The sequence below is a fragment of the Mugil cephalus genome, chromosome 2, assembly GCF_022458985.1.
Source record: "Mugil cephalus isolate CIBA_MC_2020 chromosome 2, CIBA_Mcephalus_1.1, whole genome shotgun sequence".
Lineage (NCBI taxonomy): Eukaryota > Metazoa > Chordata > Actinopteri > Mugiliformes > Mugilidae > Mugil > Mugil cephalus.
This window is the reverse complement of record NC_061771.1, coordinates 21740609-21760166: the sequence shown is the minus strand read 5'-3', so window position 1 is coordinate 21760166 and position 19558 is coordinate 21740609. Positions and strand designations below refer to the sequence as shown.

The following is a 19558-nucleotide window of genomic DNA, read 5'->3' as shown; positions in this document are numbered from 1 at the left end:
ATGTGTACACAGACTGGTTTAAACAAATTAAACTGCAAACACAAATCAATAAAGTTGTTTTATTTACATGACAAAAAAAAAAAAAAACTTGAATGTGGGACATTTTGTTTCTTTGTTTTTTCCCACAGTGGTTTTAACACTGTTTCAACCAACTTTGTGGAGGCGTCCGCGCGCACAGGTGTGAACGCTGTCGGCGTGTTCAGCGCGCTGCTGCAGCAGGTGAATGTGCCGCACCGGCTGAGCCCCGCAGTGTTGAGACGCAGGGACACGATACCGAGAACGGCAGCGAAGAAGAGACCCCCGCTGAAGAAGCACGACAGCTGCGTCCTGTCGTAGAAACGCTCCGGACTTCCGGTGTTCAGGTGTTGCTGGTCATCACCCACCCACCTACCTGCTGTCCAGAGGTGGAAAGGTCCCGAAGTGGAACTTTATTGTCCTGGAAGGACGAAAACTTTTTTATATTTATTATAATCTAAGGCAGGGGTATCAAACTCATTTTAGTTCAAGGGCCACATACAGTCCAATTTGATCTCAAGCAGGCGGACAAGTAACAACCTATGAATAATGACAAGGGCAGCAACAGGATGCACTTTATAGTCTATATGTTAACGATTCATGTCGTTTGATATTAAACTTACATTTTTCATGTCATGTAAATAAAACAACTTTATTGATTTGTGTTTGCAGTTTCATTTGTTTAAACACTTACACTTAGTACCGAATTTAACTTATATTGTACCTGCACGTACTCAACCAGAAGAATGATTCAATCATCAGTCTGAATATAAGAAAACCAAGTGGCTAACACAGGTGAAAGGATGGATATTTATTACTATTATACAGAAATAGCTGAAAGGCTTTCAGCGTTTGGAGGGTTTTTATCGCTGGTTTAAATTCACAGACATACGAGGTCAGCTGAGGTCAAGCTGTAAATAAACCAGAAAGTGAGAAAACAGTCCGTCACATTATGTCCACGCCAGCGTGTCCAGCAGATGTCTCCGAGGTTTAATTATGAAGCTAAACTATCGACATGACATGGACCAGTTTGTGTACACATTTGGAAAACATAGTTGACAGTTGCTATGGAGACGAACAGGGCTTGCTCTTTCATGACGTCATCACGAGGTCATCATGCCGTACGGCCACAGAGGAACCGAGGTTATAAATAGAAGCCCTCGACAGTAGTCTGTCAGAGTCCATCTTTCGATGGACATTTTAGGACCCCTCACCATCACTGTATGGAGGGGGGTACGACTCTGTGCCACTGGCCACAGAGACAACAGATCAGCTGTCCACTAGCAAAGAGACCTGATGGAAGTGGAGACTCTGAGGAGTCTCTGCCTGCACCCATCGGGTCTCTTTGCTGGTGGAGAACAGATCTATGACCGACTGACTGACTGACTGACTGACTGACTGACTGACTGACTGACCCACCTGGTCAATATGTGCCTGTATAACCTATAACCAAAGCGTAACATTGTTGTCCTGATCAGTGAAGTCTATCTTGCCTTATCTTATAGTCGGTTGGGTTGCATAGTCAGACAGGTGAACAGGCATGTACCAGGAAGTAGAATAATAACTGAAAACAACACAGGCACTAAAACGACAATATAGATATTGGGAAGCAAATACTAAAACCTGTAAGTTCCATTCAATGGACAATGATGTGACTCTATTCAGAGACAGACATAGACAGGACTGCACAGTCAGGACAGATAAAACAAGCAACTGTTTGTGGAAAAAGAGAAAAAAGGTGACCTGCAAAATGATCAGGCCACACAGCTTCATTTCTTACCAGATCACAATGCAGATATAAAAACATTCAGCTGGTATTTTGTAGTTTTTCTGTGACGTGCATTTAATTTCAGACATTTTCTACACAGTGGCTGGCTGGATTATTCCTTAACAAACACAAGGTTTTATCTGGAAGAACCTGAAGCTATCAAAGACAAAACACAATTAATTCAATAATAATAATAATAATCATAATAATAGAGTAAAGCAATAAAAAACTGAAAAGTGTGTTTTATCAAACTCATTTTAGTTCAACACAGCAAAAAGTCCAGTGTTGAATTAACTCCCACAGAGTTGATTTCAACACTTTTTGAGGGTTTATTTAGCTCCACACTCTCCAGAGTTAAATTAACACTTTCAAAATAGTTAAACATTTAACACTTTGCCAGAGTTCCTTCTTTAACTCCTAAAACAGAGTTAAATTAACACTAAGGGATTGGACGAGTAACACTGCTCAGAGTTCATTTTTTTACTATTTGGTAGTGTCCATTTAACTCCCTAACATGTTAAGCTAACAGTGAAACAGTATTAAAATTAATATGTATTTTAAAATAATTCCAATCAATATCATTTTTTAAACTAGCATTTATTTTTCCTCCCTTGCAGTCGTTCAAAACATCACAAATAAAGGTATAATGTACAAAGTTTCATCTGAAACATTGTATGAGCTTTGAATATCAAACAGTTTATAACATTTAAGCTTTGACATGTTTATGACACACCTTTCTTCACTTGGCAATATTCTGAACGCATGATGATGGCCATCAAAATTCTCTGTGAATAGCTTGTTTGTCAGAAAAAAAAATGTGATTATCAACCAAAAGTACATCACTTATTTCACAAAAGACTGGCATGTCTTCTTCCACTGTACAGCACACAACAAGTCCAGCTTTATACTCCACACTGTCCTTCAACATTAACAATCCTTTGGAAAGTTGGGCCTCCTGGAGAAAAGACAATGGAGCTACTTGGTGGCGTTGCAGACCCTCGACAAATCTGCCTTTGGACTGTTTTCAGACGCCAAGAAATGTGTCCTGTGTTGCTTCCAGGATCAAAGAAGTGTTCCTGAAAAAAAAAAAAAGCATTGTCATACTTGGCTCATGACAAATCTGAGAATTCAAATGTCAATGTCAAGTACACGACTTTGCATCTCAACATGCAAGTGTCATGAAAACAATAATAATGACTTACAAAGCCTTTCTTGGAATATGGATCCTTGAGGGAAGGGAACAGCATCACGATACCAAGAGCAAACTCTTCTCTGGTCGCTTTAATGGGGAGGTGCCTGAGAGGGGATAATAAATTAGTAACCCAAATGTATGCAATGGCCATACAGTTGTTTGGCACAAACAAAAAGAATATAAAACACACATACCCATGGTTATCAATCATGTGAGCCACCAGTATGTTTCACCATTTGCCGTCTTGCAGCATCTGTTAATGTTTCTGTTCTTCGGTTCTCCTGTAGCACCTCTTCACCACCGGACTTGCCTCTATCAACTAATTAAAAAACAAAACCACAAGAATGTCAAACATGGTTATTAACAACTTTTCTGGAGACTGAAAAATGCAAAAATGTTAAACCCACGAGAATCAAGTGAACCTGTTTAGCAGACGCTGCATTTGCATCTTCAAATCGTTGTTTACAGTCGATGCTTTTGAGCTGAAGCTCGAGTCCGACTCAGAAGCCGAAGACAAGGACCAATCAGAAAACTCTAAAGGATTTTTTTCATAAAGAAGTAAGTTATCTTATTCTGTAGAGTGCCTGATTATATTTGCATTTATATCTCACCATCATTACAGAAAACTGTCAGCACCACATTGCCTTGTCCAACCAGGTCGCTGAATATTTCTTCATCGACTTCTGTCCCTGTTTTGTCCTTGTAAATGACTTGTGCATCTGGTGGCAGGAAAAATCTCTCAAGAACTGGAAAAAAGTTGTAAGATAATACTATTCAATGCATTAACTATATTGATAAACATCAATTTGCATAATTTTTAGAGAAGAAAGGAAATTTCAGCTCCTTAAAAGTGAATAATATTTTCAAGATATGTGAGGAAAGCAGAAAGAGGTTATAAAACAGTATGTGTGTATTTTTAAACTTGTTTTTTTAAAGTCTTTAAGCTAAAGAAAAATACTTCACATACTTCTCATGTCTGTTGTGCTTTAACTGTACCAGCATCTTTTTACTTGGACATGCAAAAAAAAATATTCACAAGTAAATTAACATTAACAGGAATAAGGGTAAAATAAGTCCCGGTCACACAGACAAGACAGGAGAAATAGCGCTTAAGCATAAACAGCGCTTAGTTTTTAAAAACGTGTTCTACATAGGGATGATCTACAGTTAGCAGATGAGTTAGCCGCCGAACTAGCTAATTAAGCTAGCGTTTAGCATTAGCCGCGCTTAGCTTTTAGCTTCGTGGTCGCTCCAGCCTCAAACAAGACTTTAAACAGTAAAAAAAGATAACAGCAGCTTGTTGTTAACTTGTCATTGATAATTACAGACAGTTTTAGTAACTAGCAGTTAGCTAATTAAGCTAACGTTATCTTGCTAGCTCACCACACGTGGACAAATTTACTGTTCAGTCCTGGCAACAAACAAGGCTTTGAAGAGTATATATTTGAAGTATTAATGTACGTACTGCAGTTCACAACATCAATTCATAATTGTTTTAGTAAGTTTTAACTAAATTTCACTTACCGTGTTTGACATGCGAGAGGAGGAAAATAGTACTGAAGAAGTGACGTGCAGGAGAAAATGCGGAGCTTAATGATGTCTTTGCAGAGTTAAACTAACACTGATCTGATCAACTCTGTAAAATAACTGACTCTGGATTTAAATAGTTCAAGGGCCACATACAGCCCGATTTGATCTCAAGCGGGCGGACAAGTAACAACCTATGAATAATGACAAGGGCAGCAACAGGATGCACTTTATAGTCTATATGTTAACGATTCATGTCGTTTGATATTAAACTTACATTTTTTATGTCATGTAAATAAAACAACTTTATTGATTTGTGTTTGCAGTTTCATTTGTTTAAACCAGTTTGTGTACACATTTCGAAAATACATAGTTGACAGTTGCTATGGAGACGAACAGGGCTTGCTCTTTCATGACGTCATCATGAGGTCATCATGCCGTACGACCACAGAGGAATCGAGGTTATAAATAGAAGCCCTCGACAGTAGTCTGTCAGAGTCCATCTTTCGATGGACATTTTAGGACCCCTCACCATCACTGTATGGAGGGGGGTACGACTCTGTGCCACTGGCCACAGAGACAACAGATCAGCTGTCCACTAGCAAAGAGACCTGATGGAAGTGGAGACTCTGAGGTCTCTGCCTGCACCCATCGGGTCTCTTTGCTGGTGGAGAACAGATCTATGACCGACTGACTGACTGACTGACTGACTGACTGACTGACCCACCTGGTCAATATGTGCCTGTATAACCTATAACCAAAGCGTAACATTGTTGTCCTGATCAGTGAAGTCTATCTTGCCTTATCTTATAGTCGGTTGGGTTGCATAGTCAGACAGGTGAACAGGCATGTACCAGGAAGTAGAATAATAACTGAAAACAACACAGGCACTAAAACGACAACGTAGATATTGGGAAGCAAATACTAAAACCTGTAAGTTCCATATAAGTGACAATGATGTGACTCTATTTAGAGACAGACATAGACAGGACTGCACAGTCAGGACAAGCAAAACAAGCAACTGCTTTGGGCCCTGTAGCGGAAAAATAGAGAAAAAACATGAATGTGGGACATTTTGTTTCTTTGTTTTTCCCACAGTGGTTTTAACACTGTTTCAACCAACTTTGTGGAGGCGTCCGCGCGCACAGGTGGGAACGCTGTGGGCGTGTTCAGCGCTGCTGCAGCAGGTGAATGTGCCGCACCGGCTGAGCCCCGCAGTGTTGAGACGCAGGGACACGATACCGAGAACGGCAGCGAAGAAGAGACCCCCGCTGAAGAAGCACGACAGCTGCGTCCTGTCGTAGAAACGCTCCGGACTTCCGGTGTTCAGGTGTTGCTGGCTAGCGCCGTTCAGCTTTGTTGAAAGTTTTACTGAAGTACGCCACCACTTTTTCCCCCTCCGCCCCGACCTGACTCAGCACCGCCCCCATCCCAACATCGCTGGCGTCTGTGTCCAAGACGAATGGCAGGTTGGGGTCTGGGGGGGTGAGGACCCAGAGACTCTGTCAAGGCCTTCTTCAAAGAGCTAAAGGCCTGTTCGCACTCAGGAGTCCAAGAAAAATCACTGTCTTTCTGCTGCAGGCGGAACAGGGCTGCAGCTATGCAAGAGAAGCCGCGCACAAACCGCCTGTAATAAGACGCCAGTCCGATGAAGCTCTTCAGCTCACGCAAGTTAGTGATGACCGGCCAGTCTCTCACTGCTTGCACCTTCTCCTGTAATGTGCTAATGCCATCTTCCCCAACCCTGTGCCCCAGAAACTCCAGCTCTCTCCTCATGAAGCAGCACTTGTCTGGGTGAAGCTTTCGGCCGGCCGCCGATATCCTCTGTAGAACCCGCCGCAGGGCCCCCAAGGCTGCATGGAAAGAGTCCCCGTGGACCAGTATGTCGTCCAAGTAGACCAGACACTCCTGTCGGGGGATGTCACTCAGCACCTTCTCCATCAGCTGTTCGAACTTGGCCGGGGCGTTGCACAGGCCAAAGCAGAGGACTCGGAACTGCCACAACCATCTGCCGGTACAGAAAGCAGTCTTTGGTCTGGCTGAGGGGCACCTGCCAACATCCACTGCAAAGGTCTAAGGAGGAAAACCAAGATGAGCCGGACACCAAGTCCAGAGATTCGTCGATGCGGGGCAGCGGGTACGAGTCTTTCTTGGTCACACTGTTTAGGGGCCTGTAGTCGACACAGAACCTCATCTTTGGATTCTTCTTCTTATTGACCATCACAACCCCCGATATTGCAGTGATGCAGCACGGATCAATTCAGTCAGCTCATCTGCCCATGCCGGCTTCGCTTGGTCTGGGCCCTCCTGCACCGCAGTTCTCACCACAGGGTCGCCACCGATGCCATTACTTGTGGTGTCTCCGATGATCTCTATTTCCAAGGACAGCTCCAGCGCCTCTTGCAGATTATGGGGGCGCGCTAGTGGTGTCTGTATGCGCAGCTCCCTGGGAGTTATGGCCCGGATGAACTGGTCCCTGGCCAGTTCACTCTGCACTTCAGGGGACATGTTTGCATACGCTCTCCTTGTCAGGGCTTCAATGTCATTAGCCGATGCCCGGAGCGGCTCCCCGGCCTGCCTCATCCTGTTTGACAGTTCTGAGCGCAGAACACCAGGCTGGTTGCATTGTCCAAAACGGCGCTGCAGAGCTCCCACTAGAGCTCCATAGTCCTCTCTTTCGGCTGGGCAAAGCAGCAGCAAGCATGACAAAGCTTCATCTGTAAGGCACAGGGCCAGCTGGAGCGCTTTAATGTCCTCTGACCAGCCTGCAGCCCGTGCTAAGAGTTCAAATTGGGCGTGGAAGGCCTCCCAGTCCGCCCCACCGGAGTATTTCGGCGTCTTCACTTGAACCTGGTTATAGCGGGCGCCGCCATCTTTGTTTACATTCAGCTCTGCGGCGCGTTCTCCCGCCGGCCGAGACCAGCCTCTCTAGCTGACTGCTTTATGTGAGCAACATGCTCTGAAGCACGGTGAAACTCCGCCTCATGCCCTGATATACCGGCATAAGCATTGTCCATCGGCTCCTCTTTGATTTTCGGACGAGCTCCGGTCATTTTCCGCTGTGCTGCCATGAATTTGCCAGGTCCGGGCTAGCGGAAGTTAGCCAGTCAAACTTCGGCGGTTTTACTTCTGACACCAACGTAGCGTTCGTGACTAATACTGAGGCGTTATTGAACAAACTTGCCTTTATTGCAGAACGTCTTGGTTACTGTCGGCCGTAACCACGCCAAAACAACAACACGAACAAGCACAATCTCAAACTTCAACTTCACTCTTCAGTCGGGCTCCATTCACTCCCCCTCTCCTTCACTCCCACGGCCCCTCCCTCTCACACTCATCACAACACGTTCACAGACCGTGGGAAAACACAGAACTCTAACATGAACATTAAAACATTGGGAACCTTACTGCAGGATCCCTACACTATTATACAGAAATAGCTGAAAGTCTTTCACCGTTTGGAGGGTTTTTATCGCTGGTTTAAATTCACAGACATACGAGGTCAGCTGAGGTCAAGCTGTAAATAAACCAGGAAGTGAGAAAACAGTCCGTCACATTATGTCCACGCCAGCGTGTCCAGCAGATGTCTCCGAGGTTTAATTATGAAGTTAAACTATCGACATGACATGGACCAGTTTGTGTACACATTTCGAAAAGACATAGTTGACAGTTGCTATGGAGACGAACAATGCTTGCTCTTTGATGACGTCATCGTGAGGTCATCATGTCGTACGGCCACAGAGGAACCGAGGTTATAAATAGAAGCCCTCGACAGTAGTCTGTCAGAGTCCATCTTTCGATGGACATTTTAGGACCCCTCACCATCACTGTATGGAGGGGGGTACGACTCTGTGCCACTGGCCACAGAGACAACAGATCAGCTGTCCACTAGCAAAGAGACCTGATGGAAGTGGAGACTCTGAGGAGTCTCTGCCTGCACCCATCGGGTCTCTTTGCTGGTGTGCAACCGATCTATGACTGACTGACTGACCGACCGACCCACCTGGTCAATATGTGCCTGTATAACCTATAACCAAAGCGTAACATTGTTGTCCTGATCAGTGAAGTCTATCTTGTCTTATCTTATAGTCGGTTGGGTTGCATAGTCAGACAGGTGAACAGGCATGTACCAGGAAGTAGAATAATAACTGAAAACAACACAGGCACTAAAACGACAACATAGATATTGGGAAGCAAATACTAAAACCTGTAAGTTCCATATAAGTGACAATGATGTGACTCTATTTAGAGACAGATATAGACAGGACTGCACAGTCAGGACAAGCAAAACAAGCAACTGTTTGTGGAAAAAGAGAAAAAAACTTGAATGTGGGACATTTCGTTTCTTTGTTTTTTCCCACAGTGGTTTTAACACTCCCCCTCCACCGTGGCCATGGCCCCCACCAAAGGTACCACGCGACCCTCCGCATCGGTGCTACATTCACGTTTTTTCTTTTTTTCCATTAACAGTTACTGGTTTTGCTTATAGTTATATGGAACTTACAGGTTTTAGTATTTGCTTCCCAATATCTATGTTGTCGTTTTAGTGCCTGTGTTGTTTTCAGTTCTTATTCTACTTCCTGGTACATGCCTGTTCACCTGTCTGACTATAAGATAAGGCAAGATAGACTTCACTGATCAGCACAACTGCGTGTAGCACTCAAGGAGAAGTTTACATAGTTAATTTCTTGAACACGTTTCGTCGTTCATCCGAGTGGCTTCTTCAGAACTGAAGTCCAGTTTCCTTTATTCAACGCCTTTTGGAAAAACCATGACCTGGACGACTGAGAACCTTCACAGACTTTTATGTAGTTAAGTGCTTTTCTCAAGGGCCCTACAGTCTTGAATTTAAGAGACTGAACTGCTCACACCAAAGGTCCTTGTATTTTTGTGATTTTCTTTACATTGTATTGTTTTACTTAAAGTGTGATCTGTATGTAATATGTGGGAAATAAAGTCACTTGAGTCCACTTTTGGACAGCACAGGTTGCCCCTCAGATACGTCCATTGTGTCATCTTGCAACAGCATCCTTGGCAGAATCCTTGTCTTGTCTTCAGTCACAGCTCCTCTTTTGTGTTAACGCCACCGAGGAGCAGAATATAGAGGCGACATGTAAAAGATAAGAGGCAGCACGTGAAGAGAGTGCACACGACGACACCAGTGGTTTTGTTTATCCCCTTTGTTCCTGCTGATTTACAACAGGTGTCTGTGTGTGTGTGTCCACTTTCCATGACAGTGAGATGCAGTTTTATGCAAAGAGTAGAGCTATTTTTGTGACTGACCTAAATATTAACTTCCTGCACCCGTTTCTAAGGGCTGATGTTGAATGACTAAATTAGCTCACAGGCTGCTCCCTAAATTTTTTACACTGGATGAGCTTCAGGAAACCAAGATATAACAAGGGCGTCAACTGGTAGCCATTCTCGTGAGAATATAAAAAGCAGCTATAAACAGATACGCTTTGGTTATAGGTTATTCAGGCCTATATTGACCAGGTGGGAGTTATTGTCTGACTTTAATTAAATGAGACGAAAATAATTGGAGCTGGAGTCTATCCCAGCTGTCATTGGACCAAGAGGACGGTGGAGACTCCATCCATCATGGTTTGGGGATTCATGAATGCTGCTGGTGTTGGTCATGTAACTGTCTCCATTGTGCCTTTCAAAACTGGACGTTTCAACAAGGTAATGCCCCTGGTCTCACATCCAGGGCCAGGAGAAGTCAGTCGGTCAGTCAGTCAGTCAGTCAGTCAGTCGGTCAGTCAGTCGGTCAGTCAGTCGGTCAGTCAGTCAGTCAGTCAGTCGGTCGGTCGTTCAGTCAGTCAGTCGGTCAGTCAGTCATAGATCGGTTGCACACCAGCAAAGAGACCCGATGGGTGCAGGCAGAGACTCCTCAGAGTCTCCACTTCCATCAGGTCTCTTTGCTAGTGGACAGCTGATCTGTTGTCTCTGTGGCCAGTGGCACAGAGTCGTACCCCCCTCCATACAGTGATGGTGAGGGGTCCTAAAATGTCCATCGAAAGATGGACTCTGACAGACTACTGTCGAGGGCTTCTATTTAAAGCCTCGGTTCCTCTGTGGCCGTACGGCATGATGACCTCACGATGACGTCATCAAAGAGCAAGCCCTGTTCGTCTCCATAGCAACTGTCAACAATGTGTTTTCGAAATGTGTAAACAAACTGGTTTAAACAAATGAAACTGCAAACACAAATCAATAAAGTTGTTTAATTTACATGACAAAAAAAAACTTGAATGTGGGACATTTTGTTTCTTTGTTTTTTCCCACAGTGGTTTTAACACTGTTTCAACTAACTTTGTGGAGGCGTCCGCGCGCACAGGTGGGAACGCTGTGGGCGTGTTCAGCGCTGCTGCAGCAGGTGAATGTGCCGCACCGGCTGAGCCCCGCAGTGTTGAGACGCAGGGACACGATACCGAGAACGGCAGAGAAGAAGAGACCCCCGCTGAAGAAGCACGACAGCTGCGTCCTGTCGTAGAAACGCTCCGGACTTCCGGTGTTCAGGTGTTGCTGGTCATCACCCACCCACCTACCTGCTGTCCAGAGGTGGAAAGGTCCCGAAGTGGAACTTTATTGTCCTGGAAGGACCAAAGGTTTTTCATATTTATTATAATCTAAGGTAAGGGTATCAAACTCATTTTAGTTCAAACAAGGTTTGAAGAGTATATATTCGACGTATTAATGTACATATCGCAGTCCACAACATCAATTCATAATTGTTTTAGTAAGTTTTAACTAAATTTCACTTACCGTGTTTGACATGCGAGAGGAGGAAAATAGTTCTGACTGAAGAAGTGACGTGCAGGAGAAAAGGCGGAGATTAATGATGTCTTTGCAGAGTTAAACTAACACTGATCTGATCAACTCTGTGAAATAACTCTGACTCTGGATTTAAATAGTTCAAGGGCCACATACAGCCCGATTTGATCTCAAGCGGGCGGACAAGTAACAACCTATGAATAATGACAAGGGCAGCAACAGGATGCACTTTATAGTCTATATGTTAACGATTCGTGTCGTTTAATATTACACTTACATTTTTCACGTCATGTAAATAAAACAACTTTATTGATTTGTGTTTGCAGTTTCATTTGTTTAAACACTTACACTTAGTACCGAATTTAACTTATGTTGTACCTGCACGTACTCAACCAGAAGAAAGATTCAATCATCTGTCTGAATATAAGAAAACCAAGTGGATAACACAGATGCTAGGTGAAAGGATGGATATTTATTACTATTATACAGAAATAGCTGAAAGGCTTTCACCGTTTGGAGGGTTTTTATCGCTGGTTTAAATTCACAGACATACGAGGTCAGCTGAGGTCAAGCTGTAAATAAACCAGGAAGGGAGAAAACAGTCCGTCACATTATGTCCACGCCAGCGTGTCCAGCAGATGTCTCCGAGGTTTAATTATGAAGCTAAACTATCGACATGACATGAGCCAGTTTGTGTACACATTTCGAAAATACTTAGTTGACAGTTGCTATGGAGACGAACAGGGCTTGCTCTTTGATGACGTCATCACGAGGTCATCATGTCGTATGGCCACAGAGGAACAGAGGTTTTAAATAGAAGCCCTCGACAGTAGTCTGTCAGAGTCCATCTTTCAATGGACATTTTAGGACCCCTCACCATCACTGTATGGAGGGGGGTACGACTCTGTGCCACTGGCCACAGAGACAACAGATCAGCTGTCCACTAGCAAAGAGACCTGATGGATGTGGAGACTCTGAGGAGTCTCTGCCTGCACCCATCGGGTCTCTTTGCTGGTGGAGAACAGATCTATGACCGACCGACTGACCGACTGACTGACCGACTGACTGACTGACCCACCTGGTCAATATGTGCCTGTATAACCTATAACCAAAGCGTAACATTGTTGTCCTGATCAGTGAAGTCTATCTTACCTTATCTTATAGTCGGTTGGGTTGCATAGTCAGACAGGTGAACAGGCATGTACCAGGAAATATAATAATAACTGAAAACAACACAGGCACTAAAACGACAACATAGATATTGGGAAGCAAATACTAAAACCTGTAAGTTCCATTCAATGGACAATGATGTGACTCTATTCAGAGACAGATATAGACAGGACTGCACAGTCAGGACAAGCAAAACAAGCAACTGTTTGTGGAAAAAGAGAAAAAAGGTGACCTGCAAAATGATCAGGCCACACAGTTTTATTTCTTACCAGATCACAATGCAGATATAAAAACATCCAGCTGGTATTTTGTAGTTTTTCTGTGACGTGCATTTAATTTCAGACATTTTCTACACAGTGGCTGGCTGGATTATTCCTTAACAAACACAAGGTTTTATCTGGAAAATCTTGAAGCTATCAAAGACAAAACACAATTAATTCAATAATAATAATAATAATAATAATAATAATAATAATAATAATAATAATAGAGTAAAGCAATAAAAAACTGAAAAGTGTGTTTTATCAAACTCATTTTAGTTCAACACAGCAAAAAGTCCAGTGTTGAATTAACTCCCACAGAGTTGATTTCAACACTTTTTGAGGGTTTATTTAGCTCCACTCTCCAGAGATAAATTAACACTTTCAAAATAGTTAAACATTTAACACTTTGCCAGAGTTCCTTCTTTAACTCCCAAAACACAGTTAAATTAACACTAAGGGATTGGACGAGTAACACTGCTCAGAGTTCATTTTTTACTATTTGGTAGCGTCCATTTAACTCCCTAAAGTGTTAAGTTGTCAACAGTGAAACAGTATTAAAATTAATATGTATTTTAAAATAATTCCAATCAATATAATTTTTTAAACTAGCATTTATTTTTCCTCCCTTGCAGTCGTTCAAAACATCACAAATGAAGGTATAATGTACAAAGTTTCATCTGAAACATTGTATGAGCTTTGAATATCAAACAGTTTATAACATTTAAGCTTTGACATGTTTATGACCTTTCTTCACTTGGCAATATTCTGAATGCATGATGACGGCCATCAAAATTCTCTGTGAATAGCTTGTTTGTCAGAAAAAAAATGTGATTATCAACCAAAAGTACATCACTTATTTCACAAAACACTGACATGTCTTCCACTGTACAGCACACAACAAGTCCAGCTTTATACTCCACACTGTCCTTCAACATTAACAATCCTTTGGAAAGTTGGGCCTCCTGGAGAAAAGACAATGGAGCTACTTGGTGGCGTTGCAGACCCTCGACAAATCTGCCTTTGGACTGTTTTCAGACGCCAAGAAATGTGTCCTGTGTTGCTTCCAGGATCAAAGAAGTGTTCCTGAAAAAAAAAAAAAAGCATTGTCACACTTGGCTCATGACAAATCTGAGAATTCAAATGTCAAAGTCAAGTACACGACTTTGCATCTCAACATGCAAGTGTCATGAAAACAATAATAAGGATTTACAAAGCCTTTCTTGGAATATGGATCCTTGAGGGAAGGGAACAGCATCACGATACCAAGAGCAAACTCTTCTCTGGTCGCTTTAATGGGGAGGTGCCTGAGAGGGGATAATAAATTAGTGACCCAAATGTATGCAATGGCCATACAGTTGTTTGGCAAAAACAAAAAGAATATAAAACATACAAACCCATGGTTATCAACCATGTGAGCCACCAGTACGTTCACCATTTGCCATCTTGCAGCATCTGTTAATGTTTCTGTTCTTCAGTTCTCCTGTAGCACCTCTTCACCACCGGACTTGCCTCTAAGCACAGCTTCTATCAATGAATAAAAAAACAAAACCACGAGAATGTCAAACATGGTTATTAACAACTTTTCTGGAGACTGAAAAATGCAAAAATGTTAAACTCATGAGAATCAAGTGAACCTGTTTAGCAGACGCTGCATTTGCATCTTCAAATCGTTGTCTCTTCCTTGGGACCTCATCCATGTTTACAGTCGATGCTTTTGAGCTGAAGCTCGAGTCCGACTCAGAAGCCGAAGACAAGGACCAAGGACCTGATTAAATTTGCATTTATATCTCACCATCATTTGAGAAAACTGTCAGCACCACATTGCCTTGTCCAACCAGGTCGCTGAATATTTCTTCATCGACTTCTGTCCCTGTTTTGTCCTTGTAAATGACTTGTGCATCTGGTGGCAGGCAAAATCTCTCAAGAACTGGAAAAAAAGTTGTAAGATAATACTATTCAATGCATTAACTATATTGATAAACATCAATTTGCATAATGTTTTGAGAAAAAAGGAAATTTCAGCTCCTTAAAAGTGAATAATATTTTCAAGATATGTGAGGAAAGCAGAAAGAGGTTATAAAACAGTATGTGTGTATTTTTAAACTTGTTTTTCAAAGTCGTTAAGCTAAAGAAAAATAACTTACCATTTTCGTGGAATTGAAGAAAGTCAAAGTTTCCTTCTACCTCGGCCAACTTCATATACTTCTCTGTTGTGCTTTACCTGTACCAGCATCTTTTTACTTGGACATGCAAAAAAATATTCACAAGTAAATTAACATTAACAGGAATAAGGGTAAGATAAGTCCCGGTCACACAGACAAGACAGGAGAAATAGCGCTTTAGCATAAACAGCGCTTAGTTTTTAAAAACATGTCCTACATAGGGATGATCTACAGTTAGCAGATGAGTTAGCCGCCGAACTAGCTAATTAAGCTAGCGTTTAGCATTAGCCGCGCTTAGCTTTTAGCTGCGCCCTTCGTGGTCGCTCCAGCCTCAAACAAGACTTTAAACAGTAAAAAAGATAACAGCAGCTTGTTGTTAACTTGTCATTGATAATTACAGACAGTTTTAGTAACTAGCAGTTAGCTAATTAAGCTAACGTTATCTTGCTAGCTCACCACACGTGGACAAATTTACTGTTCAGTCCTGGCAACAAACAAGGCTTTGAAGAGTATATATTCAACGTATTAATGTACATATCGCAGTCCACAACATCAATTCATAATTGTTTTAGTAAGTTTTAACTAAATTTCACTTACCGTGTTTGACATGCGAGAGGAGGAAAATAGTTCTGACTGAAGAAGTGAAGTGCAGGAGAAAATGCGGAGATTAATAATGTCTTTGCAGAGTTAAACTAACACTGATCTGATCAACTCTGTGAAATAACTCTGACTCTGGATTTAAATAGTTCAAGGGCCACATACAGCCCGATTTGATCTCAAGCGGGCGGACAAGTAACAACCTATGAATAATGACAAGGGCAGCAACAGGATGCACTTTATAGTCTATATGTTAACGATTCATGTCGTTTGATATTAAACTTACATTTTTTATGTCATGTAAATAAAACAACTTTATTGATTTGTGTTTGCAGTTTCATTTGTTTAAACACTTACACTTAGTACCGAATTTAACTTATGTTGTACCTGCACGTACTCAACCAGAAGAATGATTCAATCATCTGTCTGAATATAAGAAAACCAAGTGGCTAACACAGGTGAAAGGATGGATATTTATTACTATTATACAGAAATAGCTGAAAGGCTTTCACCGTTTGGAGGGTTTTTATCGCTGGTTTAAATTCACAGACATACGAGGTCAGCTGAGGTCAAGCTGTAAATAAACCAGGAAGTGAGAAAACAGTCCGTCACATTATGTCCACGCCAGCGTGTCCAGCAGATGTCTCCGAGGTTTAATTATGAAGTTAAACTATCGACATGACATGGACCAGTTTGTGTACACATTTCGAAAAGACATAGTTGACAGTTGCTATGGAGACGAACAATGCTTGCTCTTTGATGACGTCATCGTGAGGTCATCATGTCGTACGGCCACAGAGGAACCGAGGTTATAAATAGAAGCCCTCGACAGTAGTCTGTCAGAGTCCATCTTTCGATGGACATTTTAGGACCCCTCACCATCACTGTATGGAGGGGGGTACGACTCTGTGCCACTGGCCACAGAGACAACAGATCAGCTGTCCACTAGCAAAGAGACCTGATGGATGTGGAGACTCTGAGGTCTCTGCCTGCACCCATCGGGTCTCTTTGCTGGTGGAGAACAGATCTATGACCGACTGACTGACTGACTGACCCACCTGGTCAATATGTGCCTGTATAACCTATAACCAAAGCGTAACATTGTTGTCCTGATCAGTGAAGTCTATCTTGTCTTATCTTATAGTCGGTTGGGTTGCATAGTCAGACAGGTGAACAGGCATGTACCAGGAAGTAGAATAAGAACTGAAAACAACACAGGCACTAAAACGGCAACGTAGATATTGGGAAGCAAATACTAAAACGTGTAAGTTCCATATAAGTGACAATGATGTGACTCTATTTAGAGACAGATATAGACAGGACTGCACAGTCAGGACAAGCAAAACAAGCAACTGCTTTGGGCCCTGTAGCGGAAAAAAAGAGAAAAAACGTGAATGTGGGGCATTTTGTTTCTTTGTTTTTTCCCCACAGTGGTTTTAACACTGTTTTGGACAATGTGGATGAGTCTGTATTTACATTTCACAGGGACAAACCAAACAAGGAGATGATGGGAAACCTGAGCCAGAGTCAGAAGTAGTGGTGACCAAGTGAACTTGTTGTCCACAAGGCAGGAAGTTAATTGATAGATGATCACAATGGAAGCAGTGCAGTTGTGGGAAATGCTGCCCCTTACTGATGAGAAAACAAACTATCTACTAACTACTGAATTCAAAGTTTAATTCATCTTTTATCTGTAAAATCTACTTTAAGTACCGACAGAGCAGGACCTGTAAAATGATCAGGCCACACAGCTTTATTTCTTACCAGATCACAATGCAGATATAAAAACATCAAGCCGGTATTTTGTAGTTTTTCTGTGACGTGCATTTAATTTCAGACATTTTCTACACAGTAGCTGGCGGGATTATTCCTTAACAAACACAAGGTTTTATCTGGAAGAACCTGAATAGCACTGTCTGCAGCAGCTTGGTGCCTCATGGGAAGGCGGCGGGGGCGTGTATTGATGGGCCGCGCATCGCCGGTATCAATTTCGTGCTGCACCAGGTGTGTCAGGCCCACCTCCTCTTCTGTTAGAGCAAAAATGTCCTTAAAGCCCAGCAACAACTGCCACAACTCCTGCTGCTGCCCGGGCTCCAGGTTATCACAGCTGCGCCTCCATATCTCTCGTACTGCTGCCAGTCTGTCCTCCTCACCTGCTGTGGGCTGCGGGTCAGGGGCGGGGGCTGCTCAACAGCAGGGATACGGGATGTGGGTGAAAGGGGCAACCCACACTTTAAAGTTCACTGAGAGCCCTCCCACTTGTATAGCCACCACCCCTCTTCCAAGCATAGGGGTTAGCTCACCAGTCACTGTCCACAGCTTCACCACAGTAGGTTCCAGCTGTATCCCCGCTGGGACCAGGCCGGGTCTCATCAGTGTTGCCGTGGAGCCGGTGTCGACGAGAGCTATACATGGGGCCCCTGCCAGGGTGATGGGGACATGGCAGAAATACCCCATGTGGGTCCATCCCACCACTCTCGCAGCCTCGGTGTTGTCATCTGCTTCTGGGGGAAGTGGAGCCCCGCTCCCCCGTCTGTACAGTTGGGCTCTGTCCCGAGGCAACAAAGCATGGAGGGAAACAGGGACAGAGGTCTGTGTCGTCCCGTCTACACAGACCCCGGAGCGTTTCCCTGGACACCAGCCTGCTTGGGGCACCTCACGCTGATATGGCCGGACTGACCACACACCCAACACACAGGAGGGCCTCGACGAGGCGCGGCGACTGCAGTGACGCAGCACGGATCAATTCAGTCAGCTCATCTGCCCATGCCGGCTTCGCTTGGTCTGGGCCCTCCTGCACCGCGGTTCTCACCACAGGGTCGCCACTGATGCCATTACTTGTGGTGTCTCCGATGATCTCTCTTTCCAAGGCCAGCTCCAGCGCCTCTTGCAGATTTTGGGGGCGCGCTAGTTGTGTCTGTATGTGCAGCTCCCTGGGAGTTATGGCCCGGATGAACTGGTCCCTGGCCAGTTCACTCTGCACTTCAGGGGACATGTTTGCATACGCTCTCCTTGTCAGGGCTTCAATGTCATTAGCCAATGCCCGGAGCAGCTCCCCGGCCTGCCTCTTCCTGTTTGACAGTTCTGAGCGCAGAACACCAGGCTGGTTGCATTGTCCAAAACGGCGCTGCAGAGCTCCCACTAGAGCTCCATAGTCCTCTCTTTCGGCTGGACAATGCAGCAGCAAGCATGACAAAGCCTCATCTGTAAGGCACAGGGCCAGCTGGAGCGCTTTAATGTCCTCTGACCAGCCTGCAGCCCGTGCTAAGAGTTCAAATTGGGCGTGGAAGGCCTCCCAGTCCGCCCCACCGGAGTATTTCGGCGTCTTCACTTGAACCTGGTTATAGCGGGCGCCGCCATCTTTGTTTACATTCAGCTCTGCGGCGCGTTCTCCCGCCGGCCGAGACCAGCCTCTCTAGCTGACTGCTTTATGTGAGCAACACGCTCTGAAGCACGGTGAAACTCCGCCTCATGCCCTGACATACCGGCATAAGCACTGTCCATCGGCTCCTCTATGATTTTCGGACGAGCTCCGGTCATTTTCCGCTGTGCTGCCATGAATTTGCCAGGTCCGCGCTAGCGGAAGTTAGCCAGTCAAACTTCGGCGGTTTTACTTCTGACACCAACGTAGCGTTCGTGACAAATAATGAGGCGTTATTAAACAAACTTGCCTTTATTGCAGAACGTCTTGGTTACTGTCGGCCGTAACCACGCCAAAACAACAACACGAACAAGCACAATCTCAAACTTCAACTTCACTCTTCAGTCGGGCTCCATTCACTCCCCCTCTCCCTCACTCCCACGGCCCCTCCCTCTCACACTCATCACAACACGTTCACAGACCGTGGGAAAACACAGAACTCTAACATGAACATTAAAACATTGGAAACCTTACTGCAGGATCGCTACACTATTGTACAGAAATAGAGGGTTTTTATCGCTGGTTTAAATTCACAGACATACGAGGTCAACTGAGGTCAAGCTGTAAATAAACCAGGAAGTGAGAAAGTCCGTCACATTATGTCCACGCCAGCGTGTCCAGCAGATGTCTCTGAGGTTTAATTATGAAGCTAAACTATCGACATGA

At 43.8% G+C, this 19558-nt stretch overlaps 2 long non-coding RNA genes across 2 annotated transcripts; both read right to left on the bottom strand.

Annotated features, from left to right (window-relative positions):
* Window positions 1-2394: 2394 nt before the first annotated feature.
* On the bottom strand, window positions 2395-3286 carry LOC125004530. Its single transcript, XR_007112349.1, has 3 exons — window positions 3170-3286; window positions 2986-3079; window positions 2395-2859 (listed from the first exon to the last, which is right to left on the bottom strand). It is a non-coding gene; the product is annotated as an uncharacterized LOC125004530 (long non-coding RNA).
* A 10310-nt stretch (window positions 3287-13596) lies between these two features.
* On the bottom strand, window positions 13597-14243 carry LOC125004309. The gene is made up of 3 exons (XR_007112319.1): window positions 14107-14243; window positions 13923-14016; window positions 13597-13795 (listed from the first exon to the last, which is right to left on the bottom strand). It is a non-coding gene; the product is annotated as an uncharacterized LOC125004309 (long non-coding RNA).
* Between the last annotated feature and the right edge of the window lie 5315 nt (window positions 14244-19558).